At 41.9% G+C, this 17285-nt stretch overlaps 1 protein-coding gene and 1 non-coding gene across 3 annotated transcripts in view; both read left to right on the forward strand.

The window, feature by feature from the left end:
• LOC126353759 (transmembrane ascorbate-dependent reductase CYB561) overlaps positions 1 to 17285 on the forward strand; it is an 898705-nt gene that overhangs the window by 500230 nt on the left and 381190 nt on the right. The window lies entirely within an intron of this gene.
• On the forward strand, positions 12827 to 12900 carry Trnat-ugu (transfer RNA threonine (anticodon UGU)). The gene has a single exon. It is a non-coding gene; the product is annotated as a tRNA-Thr (tRNA).

The raw sequence follows: 17285 nt of genomic DNA on the forward strand, positions 1-17285 counted from the left end.
TGCCGCCGTCGCTACACCCTTTGCCGAGGCGGTCACTCCCCCTTACGCACCCACGTAACCAGGAACACGGCTGACGGCCACACTCTGACAAAGGCTAATGATAAGTCCATGCAGATCCGTCCACCTGTCACAGTGAATGACTGAATACACTGAAGTGACAAAAGTCGTGGAACAGCGATACGCAGATATACAGATGGCGGTAGTGATGCGTACACAAAGTAAAAACGAGCACTGCACTCGTGGAGTTGTCACTTGTATTCCAGTGATTGTGGAAATGTTTCTCACGTGATTATGGTAGCATGGCGGGAATTAACAAACTTTAACCCTGAATGGTACTTGGAGATAGACTTGCTGCCTAATATTTAAAAACATGCATTTTACAATTTTAAATTTAATAATATGTCGTTCCACATTATTGGCAAAAATTCTTTTGAACAATAAAACGCAAGAGTAATAACACTGAAACGGAACGCATAGTCTTTTGAAAAGAGGTTGTAATATCAGCATCAATGCTAGTAAAACAAAGCTGTTGGAATGCACTCAGAAGAAATCAGGAGACTCCGATAGAATAAAATAAGGAAAAGAGACTTTAAAAGCTGTCTATGAGTTTTGCTATTTCGGGACCGAAATAACTAACGATGGCCGAAGTAAAGGGAGTACTAAATACAATATGGCAACAGCGAGAAAAGCATGTCTGGAAAAATTTCTGAACGTCGTATATAAGCTTAAGTGCTAGGAAATCTTTCTTGAAAGAATTTGTTTATGTATGGGAGTTTGATGGGTAGGCCGAAAAATCAATGAGGAGGTACTGAATCTAACTGGGGAGAAAAGAAATTTATGACAAAACTTGACTATAAGAAAGGACACATCATGAGTCATCAAAGGTTCATCAAAGGTCCGTCAGTTTCTCAGCAGCAGGAAATTCATGTATGAAGGGAGGGGGTGAAAGGGTAGACCGGGAAGGGTGGTAACTGTAGATGGGGACCAAGGTTTAAACACTGTAAGCATGTTCAAGTTGACGCAGGATGCTTAGTTATGCTGAAGCTTGCAGAAGATAGACTAGCATGGAGACCAGTATTCGAACTGAAGAACACGACCGTGATGATCCTGGGTTATTGAAAATGACGTTTTATATGTTCCCATGCTCACAGCGATTATAGGTTGACGTGATAAGAGTCACTGGATAGCTCCCAATATCGTATAGGACCTCATTTTTCCAGACATAGTAAAGCAACTCGACGTGGCAAGGAATCCACAAGCCGCTGGAAGTGCATGCTGCCTCTACAGCCGTCCATAATTTGCGAAAGTGTTACCGTTGCAGGATTTTGTGCACGAACTGGCTTCTCGATTATGTCCAATAAATGTTCGGTGGGATTCGTGTCGGACGATATGGATGGCCAAATAATTAGCTCGAATTGTCCAGAATTTTCTTCAGAACAATCCCGAACGACTGTGGCCCGGTGACAAATCCATCACTGTTTGGAAACGAGAAGTCATGAATGGCTGCGGTGGCCTCCAAGTAGCTGAACATAACCAGTTCCAGTCAATGACCGGCTTAGTTGGACCACAGAACCCATTCTGTTCCATATAAACACAGCCCACACCATTATGGAGCCACCACCAGCTTGCACAGTGCCTTATTGATATTTTGGGTCCATGGCTTCGTGTGGTATACATCAAACTCGGACCCCACCATCAGCTCCTTCCGACTGAAATGGCACTCGTCTGACCAGGCCACGTTTTCCAGTACTCCAGGCTCCAACCAATATTGTCACGAGTCCAGGAGAGGCGCTGCAGACGAAATAGCGTTGTGCAAGGCACTCGCGTCGATCGTCTACTTCCACAGTCCATTACTTCCAAATTTTACTCCACTGTCCTAATGGATACGTTCGTCATACTTCCCGCATTGATTTCTCCAATTTTTCACTCAGCGTTACTTCTCCATTAGCACTGAAAATTCTATGTCAACGCCGTTGCACTCGTTCGTCAAGTGAATATCATCGGCAACTCTTTGTAGAGAGAGGTAGTGCCTGAAACTTGGTATTCTCGCTACACTCTTCACACGGTGGATCTCGCAATACTGAAGTCCATAACAATTTCCAAAATGGAATGAAAATATCCATTGCATTCACTTGCTTCTGTAAGTCCTTTGCCGTCTTTGACAGAATTATAATGTCATCGGCAAACCTAAAATTCTTTATCTATTTCCCCCTGAACTTTAAATCCCTTTCCAAATTTCTGCTTGTATATCTTTACGGCTTCCTCAGTTTATAGATCGAATAACACCGGAGAGAGGCTACAACGCTTTCTTACTCAACTTTCCACTACTTTCCACTACTTCTTCCCTTTCATTCCTTCTATTGTGGTTTCTGTACAGGTTTTTACTCCATGTATTTTACCCTGCTACATTCATAATTTCAAGAAACAACATCTCAAAAGCTTTCTCTATATGTAGAAAGGCAGAAGTGTATGTATCTGAGTGTTATCCGTCCTGTCAGACGTACACAACCTGTGCATTCAGACGGGCGTTAGCCAGGCGACCCCAGTTTATATATATTAAGGTTGGGTTTCATTAAGAATCGCTGTGCTCAGCGGCTGTAAAATAATTATAATTAGGGAATAACACAGCGAACAGTCGCGTATCAGTCCATATTTTATCCAGATAGATTTCAGACAGTATAACCATCATCACTGCTAAAAGGAATAAGAAAACATAGAAATCAGACATTGGAAATGAAGCATTTAGCAGTTGTATAGATTAAAGATTACGTCGTTAGACAAACATATCGTTTAGGAGCGAGTTATTTAGACTCAAAAAGATTTTATATGCACATCTTGTTACCTGGACTTTAAACCGTCCAAAGCTCAATTCAGGCCGAGGATACTGTTTACAAGCCTATACAGAAAACGCAATTTGTAGAAAAGAAGGAAATGACAGTGGTATATAAAGTGCCCTCCACCACACATCGTAAGGTGGCTTGGAGAATATAGATGTAGATGTAGGCGTAGATTTTCATACTGCTCTCTCTCTCTCTCTCTCTCTCTCTCTCTCTCTCTCTCTCTATATATATATATATATATATATATATATATATATATATATATATATATATTGCGAGAATTACTAACATATATGCGCATTTCCTTGTATGACTTACGTGTTACATAGTGCCAAAAATTCAGCATGTGCTAAATGTGTTTCAGCGTTTCGTGACTGGGTACTCTGTTTAATTCACTTGCGAATCAGGTGACAGAAGATGAACAACTGCATGGATATCATCAGCAGGATGTAGCAACACAAATCGCACACGTTACACTTGCGACCTTGGCTCGGGTTCATAATGTGATCAATGAGCAGAAGCAACATGAGAAAGCAGGCTGGTCTCTTGTCCTCCTATATGCCATGATACCTCTCCCTGCAATTTTTGCCTGTAGAGCACCTTGAAAGGTCATCTGTTGTTACTAATCGCAAACCGGAAAGGCTGCTGTAGGAAGCGGAAAACGCTAGTTCTTCCATTCCTCAGGCAGAGCACACGCACAGTCGACAAAACTAAACTGTCCGCATGTGTTGATAAGCTCGCATGTCTTCGGTTGTGTACAGTTCGCACCAGTGGGACGGCAGCACACACCGGCAACGGCGGCAGCGCCACATGTAACACACTATTAGCAGTTTATTTGTTCCCGTCTTTTTCTAACGATTTTTCTTCTGATTTTCTGCAATTACGTATAAGTACTGCATACTCGTTTATGTATACACTGCAACATTTAACTTTTATCTGTTTGAAATGCCGTGATGTTTCTGTCTTGAATACACTGTCCAAGATGCTTCTCCAGGCGGGTGTGAAAATGGATGTACGCAACGGAAAATACTAAGCGCGAAAATGAAGGTTTGGCCCTGTCTGTCTACCCTCTGAAGCAGATCTTAGGATCTCTTAGTGGTGATCCTTCTTCTTGCTCTTTAACATATAAATTGCATAAATGAATGACTACGGGAACTAGTAACTACAAAATGATAAACGTTGATTCTGCTTATACATTTACTGTACTTTAATACCCCTTTTATATATTACAAATGTTTATAAATCAATATCCAGTGGAAATAAATAGACACAAGTGAATTTCCTAAGTAATATTACCGATCAGCTCCCTAAATCTGCCCCTTTTTATAGCTACGCTATCTAATATAAATAACACGAAATGACTGACATCATCTGCGTACCAAACACTAGAAGACAATACTTTCAAATATGATCTACATTGGTGTGCAACCTCAGTGGAAATAAAACTTACGATATCACAGCTGTTTAGCTTTATAGCACTAATAAGCCAAACCAATTAGGAATATCACCGTATGTACCGCGTCCGGTGCGTCGGAGTCATGGTTCTCGTACACGTCTGCGACGATGGAAACACTCCAGCCACAAGATAAAAAACTCTTTCAAACACTAGGACTGCAAAAGGTGGTCCTCTGACTAGTATAATCTAATACTATCTTCTCCTCCCTGTGTTCTACATACAAGCAATGCTAGCTCCCAGCCACAAGGACGGAATTCAGATAATGTCTCTATGTGAGTATAGACAGAGGAAGTGCTCTCAATCACTGAACGCTGCGTACTCTATGACGACTCCCTGCCAGAGGTGAAGTCCAGAGTCGTGTAAGTTCGCATCAGTACAGTGCCTAACCGTTCTAACAATAAAATCTCCTGAGAGCAAAGACAGCAAGTCTGTCTGTACCAACGAAAGCTGATACAAAGCGACTGTCAAACATGGGCGCTCAAAATGGAAGACCTCTTTCTCTCCACCGCTGGCTTTCCAGCAAAGCTCCGCTCCCCTCCCTCGTAACTGCAGAAGGCGAATCATACTCTCCAAACCACGGAATATACTCCCTCTCTACAGATTCTTCCGAACGCCAACGAACCATATTCTAGTCTTTTGTCGTCCAGCGCGGAAAGTTTGCGAGGAAATACCTATTCCAGTTAATTAGAAATTCATACAATGGTACGCTTCTTCGTCTCTGCTGCGTGCAAGATTTTCAGAGTTTCCAGTTGTCCTTCCGTCCCCGCTACAAAACCGGCCAGCTGCCACTCTATTGTTCTTCAGCGCTCTGGTGCCCTGACCGTCGTCTTGGGCTACTTCCTGTGTTAAGCAGGACCAACACACCTGTACGGGCTTTTCCACCCAGGGCCTGAGTTACGCCTGCCGGTTCATTTCCACTGGCCTTCCAACCTCTACTAGTATAGGCAATCCTCCATTACGCAGTTTTGATAATAAAGACACTCCATCGCCTTTCATGCAATAAGCGTTAACAACTATTTACAAGGTATACGTGACAGTGTTAGTCTTCTTTAAATATTCATACATACGATGTACAACCTATCAAATGATACCTAATTCCGGTTGTAAATCACGGCAAAGTATGTAGATGAGTGCTTGTAAGGTGCGAAATTGTAGCCACCTTACAACTGATCAGCCAGAATATCATGACCACCTACCTAGTAGCCAATATGTCCAAGTTTGGCAAGGATAACAGCAGCGATGCGTCATGGCATGAAAGCAATGAGGCCTTGGTGGGTCGTTGGAGGGACTTCGCACGACATCTGGACACACAAGTCATAAATTCCGGGGAGGGGGGCGATGAGCTCTGACGCCACGGTCAGTCACATTTCAATTGTGTTCAATCGGATTCATATCTAAGTTGGGGGGCCAGCACATCAATTGAAACTCGCCACTGTGTTCCTCGAATCACTCCATCACATTCCTCGCCATGTGACATGGCGCATTATCTTGCTGAGAAATGTCACTAACGCCTGGAAACATAATCGTCATGAAGGGGTGTAAGTGGTCTGTAACAAGTCTGCAACACTCCTTCGACGTCATGGTGCCTTGTACGAACTCTAATGGACCCATGGATGCACTCGTGTATGTTCCCCAGAGCATCATGGAGCCGCCGTCAGCTTGTCTCCGTGCCGCAGTAGATGTGTCAAGAAGACGGATTGGCGCCCTCCCATCGGCATAATGAACAAGGTATCGGGATGCATCTCGCTCTACCACTGCGCCAACGTCCAGTACCGATGGTCACGTGCCATTTCAAGCGTACTTGCCGATGTCATAGTGTTAATATTGGCACATGCATAGGTCGTCGGCTGTGGAGGCCATCGTTAGGACTGTTCTGTGAAATGTGTACTCAGCAGTAATGTCTGGTGTTAGTTCTGCCACAGTTCGCCGCCTGTCCTGTTTTACCAGTCTATCCAGCCTACGACGTCCGACATCTGTAATGACGGATAGTCGCCCCACCCCACAACAACTGGACACGGTTTCACCTCGTCTCACCACATACTGAAGACACTCACCACAGCACTCCTCGAACACCCGACAAGTCGTGCAGTTTCGGAAATTCCCATGTCGAGCCCGCGGGCCATCGCAATCTGCCCTCGGTGGGATCGCGCGCCTTCCCCATTCTACACACGGACGACACACTCAGTGATACTACATTCACCGAGCGTGTGTCTGACTAACCGTCATTCCTCGCCAGGTGACAATGCCATCAAAAATGGCTCTGAGCACTATGCGACTTAACTTCTGAGGTCATCAGTCGCCTAGAACTTAGAAGTAATTAAACCTAACTAACCTAAGGACATCACACACACACATGCCCGAGGTAGGATTCGAACCTGCGACCGTAGCGGTCGTTCGGTTCCACACTGTTGCGCCTAGAACAGCACGGCCACTCCGGCCGGCCAATGCTATCACCTGGATAGCTTTATATCGACAGTATTGTAGGTCGGTGATCATAATGTTCTGGCCGATCAGTGTACGCGAATAAGAGCAGAGCCGAATAGTTTCGTTGTTGCCAGGTGGCAACGCTTGATGATCCCTATTTCCCGAAAGTAAGTACGGGTCACGTCACGTCGACACTATTTTTTTACATTGTATTGTTTGCTGATTATGTTGCAAGTCTAACACGAATATAGCTGAGATATATCTAACTCGATAACTAATGCGCTGCGCCACAGACGTGTACGTGACAAACAATCATACTACCATGCTGCCTCAGGATTTGCTGACCTCGAGAGATAGCGTTGGTACTCGTCCAGCATAATGATTTCAGTGTACCGTTCCAATGAAGTGATCCAGTTCCAGCTTGACAACTAATAGGTTCACACTAGTCGAATCGTTCAGTAACGCTTTTAGCAACAAGCTGACGTCGACCTGATCGACTGGACTGTTCGAGCGCCTGACTTGAATTTCATTGAAAAGGGCCAAAATGAAGCGTCACGTGAACTTACACTGGCCGATACCGGCCCCCTCAGGCCGTAGTGTTGGATACATGGGAGAGTCTCGGGTACTATCAGATATACTTCCAGAGGTTGACCGCTTCAGTGCCTCGTCGGATGAGGCAGGTGGTTGAGGCCAACGGCGTGTGTAGCACATACCAGCCTTACCCCTGATGTGAAGCTTTCTTCGTCTCATGTTACTCCGCTTAGTATTACAACATTTGATACAATTTTACGTTTGTTAATTGGGAACCTATGTGAAATTATTGCACTTTACATTTTATTTGTTTTAGTCGTGCTACTTAACATTTAATACACGTAAATTTGGGAAAATCCCAAACAAGTTAACCTGAATGGAAATAGAAATGGTGTCCTAATATGAGGCAGTCAGGGAAAACACTTAACATCGGCCAGTATAAGAACAGGTAAAACAAATAATAATAATAATAATCTTTTCCTTATTGACTCTTCAACATTTTCTACGTTTATTGTGCAAAAGAAGTGCAGTCAGGGCATATAAACACTATATTGCAAGTTACCATTCTTTGGAAGACCATAAATAGCATTCCATGCACTGTGCCCATTTGTCTGTAAATCTTCAGAAAAACCACCACCGCAGAATACCCATTCAATGTCTTCTTCTACTAATTGCACATCTGAAGCATTGTCCACAACTGAATTTGTATGCGACTATGAATGAGTGGAAGATTGTTTCCTATATTTTTCTCTCTTTCTTTTTCACGAACAAAAATTTCCTTCTGTCTCCTTTGATTCCACTACAACTTTCATCTCTCTGGAGTGATTTAAACGTTCCCTGTATGGAGACGATGTTAGCTACTTAACCGAATCAGAACGTGCTGACCTTACTAGATCAGATGCTTCTGATGTGGCTTAATGATTTTGAGCTCTGGCCAGATACCAGTTGGACTCTTTTTTACTTTGTTCTCTGCGTCTTGAAGTCCTGCTGTACTACAGAGTCATTGTGTCTAATTAAATTCCTGTCACACGGGAAGAATCCCGTTTTCCAGAGGACATTTCCAGCATTTTCCATTGTTACTGCCCTCAAGTAGGTCCCTCCAAATAACCTTGCAATAAAAAATGAGGTTGCTAATTGACCTGAGTTATTTGCCCACACAGGTTGCCGTTTCTTGGGAATAATGTGTTTTAAATGGCCCCATGAATTTCACACAAGAGGCTATATTTTATGCGTGTGGTAGGGCGGTAAACAGATGTTGCGGAAACGGTTTTCTGTTGGTTTCCCTTTCACACAAATGTGATATGATGCCCATCAAGCATTATCGCAACATGATCATCACCAGGTGAATTCACAAAGTTTACAAAATTATCAGACCACTTAGAAGTACGATTTTTAATCCAGCTACTAGAGTGGCAAGATGAAGATACCCTAATATGATACATCATTTACTAATATACGACCATTTCGCGTATTAGGATATCCATGGCATTTTAGGAATAAGCTATTTTACACTGGAGACCAAGGCGTCATAGTTACGCTGCTCGGTTTGAAGGACAATTCGTTATAGCGAGTAAAAGAGAACTTTGTGAAATATATAGTCATATGAATATTGCTGCAACACCTACTCAACTTCAGGTATTAAATCCCTGCAAGCACCCACACTCCAAAAACTTGAAATTCTACGCTTCTACAATAAAGGAATCTGAACAATATCCATCGCTGTAATGGCCTTTTTGTCACTGCTATACACCTGAAGCGCTGTGAGAACTAATTTGTAATACCTCCCAAGGGGGGTGAACGCTTACTTTCGCTAGAATCCAGCTGTATCACGTTAGCGAACTCTCCGATAACAGGTGCCTTTCTTCCGCATTCAAAATTATTTTCAGCAACAACAGTATATTTTGGATTAATCGAAAACAATGTAAAACAGAATATAATTAGCCATTTTCACAAATTAAATTCTAATTATAGTAACGTAAACAGGAATGCCCTCCGTCTTCTGGTGTCTGCAGTTTGATACCGGCGGACCACTGACATTATTGAGTTCTATTTTCCTTGAAAATACCACATTTTTCGTTGGAAAATCATATTCAACATTTGTCTTGTCAGTTGGAAGGTCTTGCTATTACGAAACTGCTTAATCTCTTTCGGATCATTATACACGTCCAACAGAATTTTAATAAATACTGTTCCAGCTTAATGTTTTTTTTCTGCTTCATCTGCTTTCCCATTCTGCCTGCTGTTTCTATGAAAAGTGTTCAACTCTCTTTGGCAACGTGATTTGGAACTGGTTGTTTTCGAAGTGGAGAGTGATAGCGAATTTTAATATTCCCAAATAAAAGGAAAAAAGTATTGTTCTTGAGTTTGGCGCTTACATTCTGGCGCGTAATTTGATAAAAAGTATGTCGTTACTAGTTTATTCGTTGCAAAGAACTGAATTATTATCTGTTAGTCAGCCTCTGTTAATTTGAAATACGATCTTCATAAAAGACAAATATGTGCTAGAAGTCTGGTCTAAAATCACTTATTTCTCAACATAACAATATTCTCTCAGTCCTGTAAAACGAATGTCGTTAAAATAACTTTGATAGATTTTCTTTAACATTTTGCGAGCTTTTTGATACAGTTGGATTAGTTAGTAGTAAAATAGTTCTCTTAAAGACAATAAATATTACGCACCATTGCAGAGACGCTATCACAGGAAAGTCATGGCACATACAGCGATGGGGACATACAAGAATACAGTACTGATCATACGGCGGAAGCGAACTCCAGTTCAGTGAGTGACGAAAAGGCACTTTGACCGTGAGCTTGTGGCACAGCGACGCGAACACCTTCTTAAGATCGCTTCTAGCGTTGCCGATAAAATCTCCAGGTATAAAAGGAAATGTCCTGTCCAATCATCGCCCACCCCAAACAACGACGGGCAGAAACATGAAATTTTGGGAGATTGTTGGTCTTATCCTGTAGGCATTGTTTAAGAAGGGATTGTCCGAAATTCCACACCTAAGGGGGTGAAGCTGGAGATGAAAGAATTTTGAAAAATGTCGCTATTAAAGAAATTCTGAAGCAAGTACTACGAAAATTGGTATTTGATTTCTCGGTCAAAAATAAAAAATACGTGCTTTAGCACTTTTTGAAAATTCATCCGCTAAGGGGTAGAACAGCGGGTGAAAGTATTTAAAAAAAATATCATTATAAAAATACTACTAAAGGGCCGTTAACGCAACATCTACGGAAACTGGTATTTTATTTTTCGGGCAGAAATTTAAAAAATATGTTATACGAATAACTAGTACATAAATACACGTACCTTGGCACTACAATAAATGAGCAGTGGTATGTTTCTGATGAGGTGAGAACTCGAATTGGAAAAGCCAGGGCTGTCTTCAATAAGATGAGTAACCTTTTCAAGCATCATGGTATAGCAATGACGACGAAGAACAGACTTCTAAGCTGCTACGTATTTTCCACCCTCTTCTGTGGTGTTGAAATATGGACTCTGACAGAATTGTTGGGCAAGCGACTGGAGACTTTTGAGATGTGACTGTACAGGAGAATGTTAAGAATACCGTGGCCAGCGCATGTCACAAATGTCGAGGTTCTACGAAGAATGAAGAAAGAAGTACTGGACACCTGGAAAGCAGGAAAGATCCAGTACTTGGGACACAGCATCATGCGGGACAACAACAGATACCATCTCCTCCAGACCATCCTGCAAGGAAAAATACCATGGAAGAGAAGCGTTGGCTTAAGGACATCAGAACGTGGACCTCTAAAACATCTACAGGGCTATTTAGAGCTGCAAGTAACAGAAAAGCACTGCCAAGATGGTGCCAACATCCGGTACGGATAGGAACCAGAAGAATATACGAATGCGTGGTATCAGTTCTTTCGCACATGTCCGAACGAAGAGACACCACACGGAATTGGTAGGTGTGTTATATATTATGTAAATTGAAGGTAAAAGCGATTGCGGGGAGGGGGGGGGGAAGGAAGGGACTATTGATATCAGCTGTATCGGTATCGGGACTTTAATCGGAATAAGTAAAACTGTGTTTCAGACGGGGATTCGAAGCCGAAATCTCGTGTTTACTAGGCAGTTGAGCTAACCAAATCGTTCAAATGGCTCTGAGCACTATGGGACTTAAATCTGAGGTCATGAGTCCCCTAGACCTTAGAACTACTTAAACCTAACTAACCTAAGGACATCATACACATCCATGCCCGTGGCAGGATTCGAACCTGCGACCGTGGTGGTCGCGCGGTTCCAGACTGAAGCGCCTGAAACCGCTCGGCTATAGCGGCCGGCTGACCTAATCACTGCGCCACTAAGACACAGTGTTTAACACAACTGTCAACTGTGCAGACTATCTCGGCACTGCGAATTGGTGGCGCTAGGTGGGAACATGGGTCGTCCTAGATGCGTTCCGAGATAGTTCCCAAAATTGCTGTGAGCACGTATCCGGTTGACGTAGAGGTAAATGCAAGTGCCTAGTAAGCAGGAGATCGCAGCTTCGAAATCCGATCCGACACACATTTTCACTCGTCGCCGCTGATAAAGTCCAGATGCTGCCGACATCAATAGTCCGTTCTCTTTATTTTCCTTTCTCCCTCCGCCCCGCCCCCCCCCCCCTCCACCATTACCTTCAATTTAAATAAATATATGTGTTTCAGTGGTATATTTTTTTTTAAATTTAATCCCTACATGGTGACATACGGCATGAAACATTTTTTGAAAATATCTCCTTGTATCAGAACATTTTTAAATCTAAATGTATGAAAATTGGTATTTGTCTTCTAAGGAAATATGTATAAGGGAATGAAAGTTTCTATAGATATATCACCACAAGAACTCAATAAGCAGGATGAATGAAGACCTCCGCCTTCAGCTAATAGAATTTCTTTTTGGCGCGAAGTGCATTCAGAGATGATCATGCTTCTATGGCCTCATTTAGAGTGAAAAGTTAGGAATACTCTACGGTTTGAGAACAACATAAAATTTCGATTAAAAAAAAAATAAACAAAATGGGAATGTGGATCTCACCGGAAGCGTGCAAGGGATAAGTCCTTGCAGCCGCGCGTTTCATCTGTGTCCTCGGTGGCTCAAATGGATAGAGCGTCTTCCATGTGAGCAGGAGATCCCGGGTTCGAGTCCTGTCGAGGCAGACATTTTCAGCTGTCCCCATTGAGGTATATCAATAACACCTATCGGCAGCTGAGGGTTTCAGTTAATTATCATTTATTCTAGTGAAGCTGCACGGTCATCAATGGTATCTGTTCTTTCGGGAACAGTTACTATCTTCATATATAGTTAAAATGGCTACCCGGCCATTGACCTTCGTATGTGCGAATTAGTTAAAATGGCTACCCGCCCATTGACCGTCGTCAGTGCGAATGCGCACAGGTTGCCCGAACTCTTACGGGAATCGTCACCTTAGTGTGTTCGAGTAATGAGTGTTTAGGCAAATATCTATTAGGAACGTTACGTATGTATATTGTGGACGGTTGGGAATGTGGGTCTCACGGGAAGCGTGCAAGGGATAATTCCCTGCAGTCGCGCTATTCATCTATGTCCTCGGTGGCTCAGATGGATAGAGCGTCTGCCATGTAAGCAGGAGGTCCCGGGTTCGAGTTCCGGTCGGGGCACACATTTTCAGCTGTCCCCATTGAGCTAATCAACAACACCTATCGGCAGCTGAGGGTTTCAATTAGTTACCATTTATTCTAGAGAAGCTGCACCATCATTAATGGAATCTGTTCTTTCGAGAATCTTCATAAATAAAAATCTGTGCAACCGTATAGTTTACGCGAGCAAATAGCAGGCGCTAAGCCAGTCTCTATACATATATACTGTATTAGGCAATGTTCTTATTGACTCTACATCGCCCAGTCCAAACCGCTAACGACAGGAGTTTGAAATCTGGCCAGGATATTGATCTTATGCTGCAGGCATCGTTTAAGAAGGGAGTGTTCGAATTCCACTCCTAAAGAGGTGAAATAGGGGATGAAACGTTTTTCGAAAATAGGTCGCTATTAAACAATTTTGAACGCAGAGCTACGAAAATTGGTATTTTGACTCCTCACTCATAAAAATAATAATACGTGCTTCAGCATTTTTGGAAAGTCAACCACGAAGGGAGGTATAATATTGGGTGAAAGTTTTTTTTAATTAAATCATTTTTACAGAACTACTAAAGCAGTTTTTAAACTATGTCTGTGAAAGTTGGTATTTTACTTCTTGGTTAGAAATAAAAAATATATGTTTCTGTGTTTCTGGAAATTTAACCCTTAAGGGAGTGAAGTAGGGATGAAAGCTTCTAAGGAAATATCACCACAAGAACTCAAAAGCTACGATTAACAACAACTTCTGATTTCAGCTAACAGAATCGATTTTTGTTCAGATCGGCATTCGAAAAAGACCATGATTCTATAACCTTAATTTGCGTGAATAGTTTAGAACGTGTTGCAATTTGTGAACAACATGAAAATTCTATTAAAGAAAAACAAAAACAAAAATCTTTACGCGCAATATAGTCTATGCAAGCGAAGCATCGACTGCTGAGCTGGTCACCACGTCTTTTACGACAGCTGTTGATACTTTATACTTCCGAGTATAATGTTAAACTGCTATTAATTTCCTATGTTGTCAGTATCTTGACGCTACCATGGAACAGGGGCATTAATGGGGCGAAAGTGTTGCCACAAATTGCGACCTGGCTGTACACGTCGAGAATGCTTGATGTGGGACTTAATCGTTTTCCGTCGACTGTTCTACGCAACCTGCCCAAAACCGCTATTAGTCCCAGTATGCGAACTCTGTAACTAGCAGCAGCCTCGACATTCGCTCTTACCCACTACCCGCAATATGTCAGTAAGCCATATCGTATGAGTCTAACAATGTTAAGCTACAGAGTAGTATTACATAGCTATGAAGAAAAATTAAATGAAGATAAACTATTATGTAAATATTTTAACTAAAAGAAGGATGATGAAAAAGCGTTTAAGGACAAGGTATTAATGATATAATACATTATAATATTCAATTAAAAGTACTTTTTTCAGAAGATATCCTTAAGCTAACGTTAACATTTAAGCTTTGGTACGAAAGCAATAAGTGCAATCTTGTATCTCCCACAGATGGCCGTCAGTGAAGTGCTTGCCCTAGTTTACACGCCGCTAGCATTTAAATTAACTTTCCGCTCAGCCCAGCGGCGGAAAGCACCTGTTTGCTGCTAATTAGAAGTCTGGCAGATGTGAATAGGGTTTACAGGTGGAATATAAAAGTTGGTTGAGGGTTAACTATGAAATCAGTTCTGGTAATACAAAGTCACAACATGAGCCGAGAGTAGCCTTCACTGCCGTTTAGCAATACGTATAAACGCAGAGTACTCTGACAGAGATCTTAACCAGAGATCAACTGTATTGCCAAAAGCTTCTTCTAACAGTTTTATACATGGCTAAGGGCAGAAACTGTAAATAAACTTTCAATAAATGATGCAAACAGCCAATCGGTTTCATAAAGTTTGCCGTAATAAGCTTAGACCAAGTTTCAATACCGCTATGGGTACCTACTCGAGAAGGAATGAAGTCCCACGTACCTGTGGAATAATTCTGCCTGTTTTTCCAAAAGGACTCAATGTATGACATCTGCTATTTAATTTGAGCGTATGTTTATAATTTTAACGTAATGTTAGGTATGTGACTTTATTCTTTCTGAGGAAGATACCCTTAGTGGTACTGAAACCTGGTCAAAGCTTATTATAATAAACTTTATGCAACCGACTGGCTGTATGCTTCATCAATTGAAAAAACCCATAAGTTGTTTAAACCAAGCAGCATTAGCATGGTGGTTGGAAGAAAATGTATAAGTAATTCCTGCCATCCTAGAGCGTACTGAAAGGTATGAGATCGCAACTGAGGTGACAGGGGGTGTGGTTGCGGTCATGTCTTACCACATCTTACCACATGGCTGACCCAGTCTGTGTTCATCTGAGGCGCGATGCAGGCACGCACGCCAAAGAAAAGTGGTGCCATATCTACCCATTTTGTATGGTCAGAAATTCAGTGAAGTGCAGTAACTCCGAGGCCATAAAAAGCCAGAGTTTATTAAGGAGTCAATTTGCGATTTAGAAGGGAAGTGAACTTGAAAGGATTATTATAGAAAGGGAAGAGGAACTAGATGATGACATAGGAGATAAAATACTGATAAAAGAAGTTGGCAGTGCACTGAAACACCTAAGTCGAAAAAGGCTTCTGAAGTAGACGGCATTCCGTCAGAATTGCTGACACTCTTCGGAAATCCAGCCGTGATTTTACTACTCCACCTGGTGTGGAAAATTTATGTGGCAGCGGAAATAATCTCAGACGTCAATAAGAAACTAATAATTCCAATTCTAAACAAAGCAGATGCTGATACGTTCGAATATTATCGAACTATCAGTTTAATAAGTCATGTTTGCAAAATAATGATACAAATTATTTACAGAAGAGTGGAGAAATTTAGGGAACGAAAGGTTATTTACAGCGTGTGCGGAAACCAGCCGCCAGTTAGAAGCATCGTGGGGCATGAAATTTGAAACACTGGCTGAGAAGAGAGTAAGATTGGGCCATAGCCTAACCCGATGTTATTAAATCTGTACATTTAGCAAGTTGTGAAGAAAAGCAGAGAGACAATTGGGAAAGTAATAGACCTTCAGGGAGAAGAAATAAAAACATTGGAGTTTTCCGGTGACAATGTAATTGTGTCAGTGGCAGGAAAGGATATGGAAGTGCCGTAGGACGGAATGGGCAGTGTCTTGAAAGAAGGATATAAGGTTAACATTAACAAAAGCAAAACAATGATAATGGAATGTAGTCTAAGTCAGACGATGCTGAGGGAATTGGATTAGCAAATGATACATTAAAATCGGTAGATCAATTTTGTCGTTTGGGAATTAAAATAACTGATTACGGCTACAGTAGAGAGTTTATAAAACGTAGACAGGCAATGGCAAAAAAAAGCGTTTCAGAAGAAGAGAAACTAACATCGAATATAAAAAAAAAGAGAATATAAGCTTCTGAAATGTGATGCTACAGAAGAATGCTATAGATTAGATGGGAGGATCATATAATCAATGAGGAGGAACTGAACAAAACTGGAGATAAAAAACAATTTTAGTGTTAATTGACAGGTCACATTCTGAGACATCAAGGAACCGTCAACGTAGTGTTGGAGGAAAGTGTGGGGGATAAAACCTGACAGAGACCAAGAGGCGAGTGCGGTAAGTACGTTCAAATGCTGGTGGGTTGCAGTAGTTACTCAGAGATGAAGAAGCTTGCACATGATAGAGTAGCGTGCAGAGCTCCATCAAACCAGTCCCAGGACTGAAGAACCTACAACAACAACAAAAACTTGAAGCTGAGATTTAAGGAAAGTCAAAATAATATTAACATTTCTAAAATTACTGCGCTGCTCATTAGCAAAGGGTCCAGAATCAGTAATTAGGTCTATTGATTATTAATTACCAAGCGTCTCTTTCTTGTTAGAAGCCTTGGGCAACTGTACACGTTTGTGTACCGACAAGTGGCGATTCTGTGGAAGATCATTGTTTTACAATGTGACGACTTCACCTTTTTTCCATCGCTCAGTTTTGCTGTCTTGACCCTCTTTGGCTTTCTTATCAGAGTTTAGTACACGATCAGACCCGACACTATTAGGCAGTTTTAAGAGCCTGTATTCTTCTTAAATCACTAAAAATGGTAGCTTTTACGTTTATCGGATGCAAACAAATAGTTAAAACGAGAATGAAGACTCTCGAATCCGTTGATCGTTATCCAAAGCACAGAAAACTCGTCTGCCCAAATACGAGGACAGAAAGATGCATTTCCCTAGTTGTCGGGGATTTCATGGCTACTCGGTGTCCTGCGTATTAGCTTTCGTCTCGGGTTCATAGGCCACTTTCTATTTTTTTTCTGATGTTTCTCCAGCACGAGCGGTCAGCATTGTCAAAGATTCACCCTCTGCCACCAGCAACAGAGGGTGAATCTATCAT

The sequence above is a fragment of the Schistocerca gregaria genome, chromosome 3, assembly GCF_023897955.1.
Source record: "Schistocerca gregaria isolate iqSchGreg1 chromosome 3, iqSchGreg1.2, whole genome shotgun sequence".
In the NCBI taxonomy this organism is placed as follows: domain Eukaryota; kingdom Metazoa; phylum Arthropoda; class Insecta; order Orthoptera; family Acrididae; genus Schistocerca; species Schistocerca gregaria.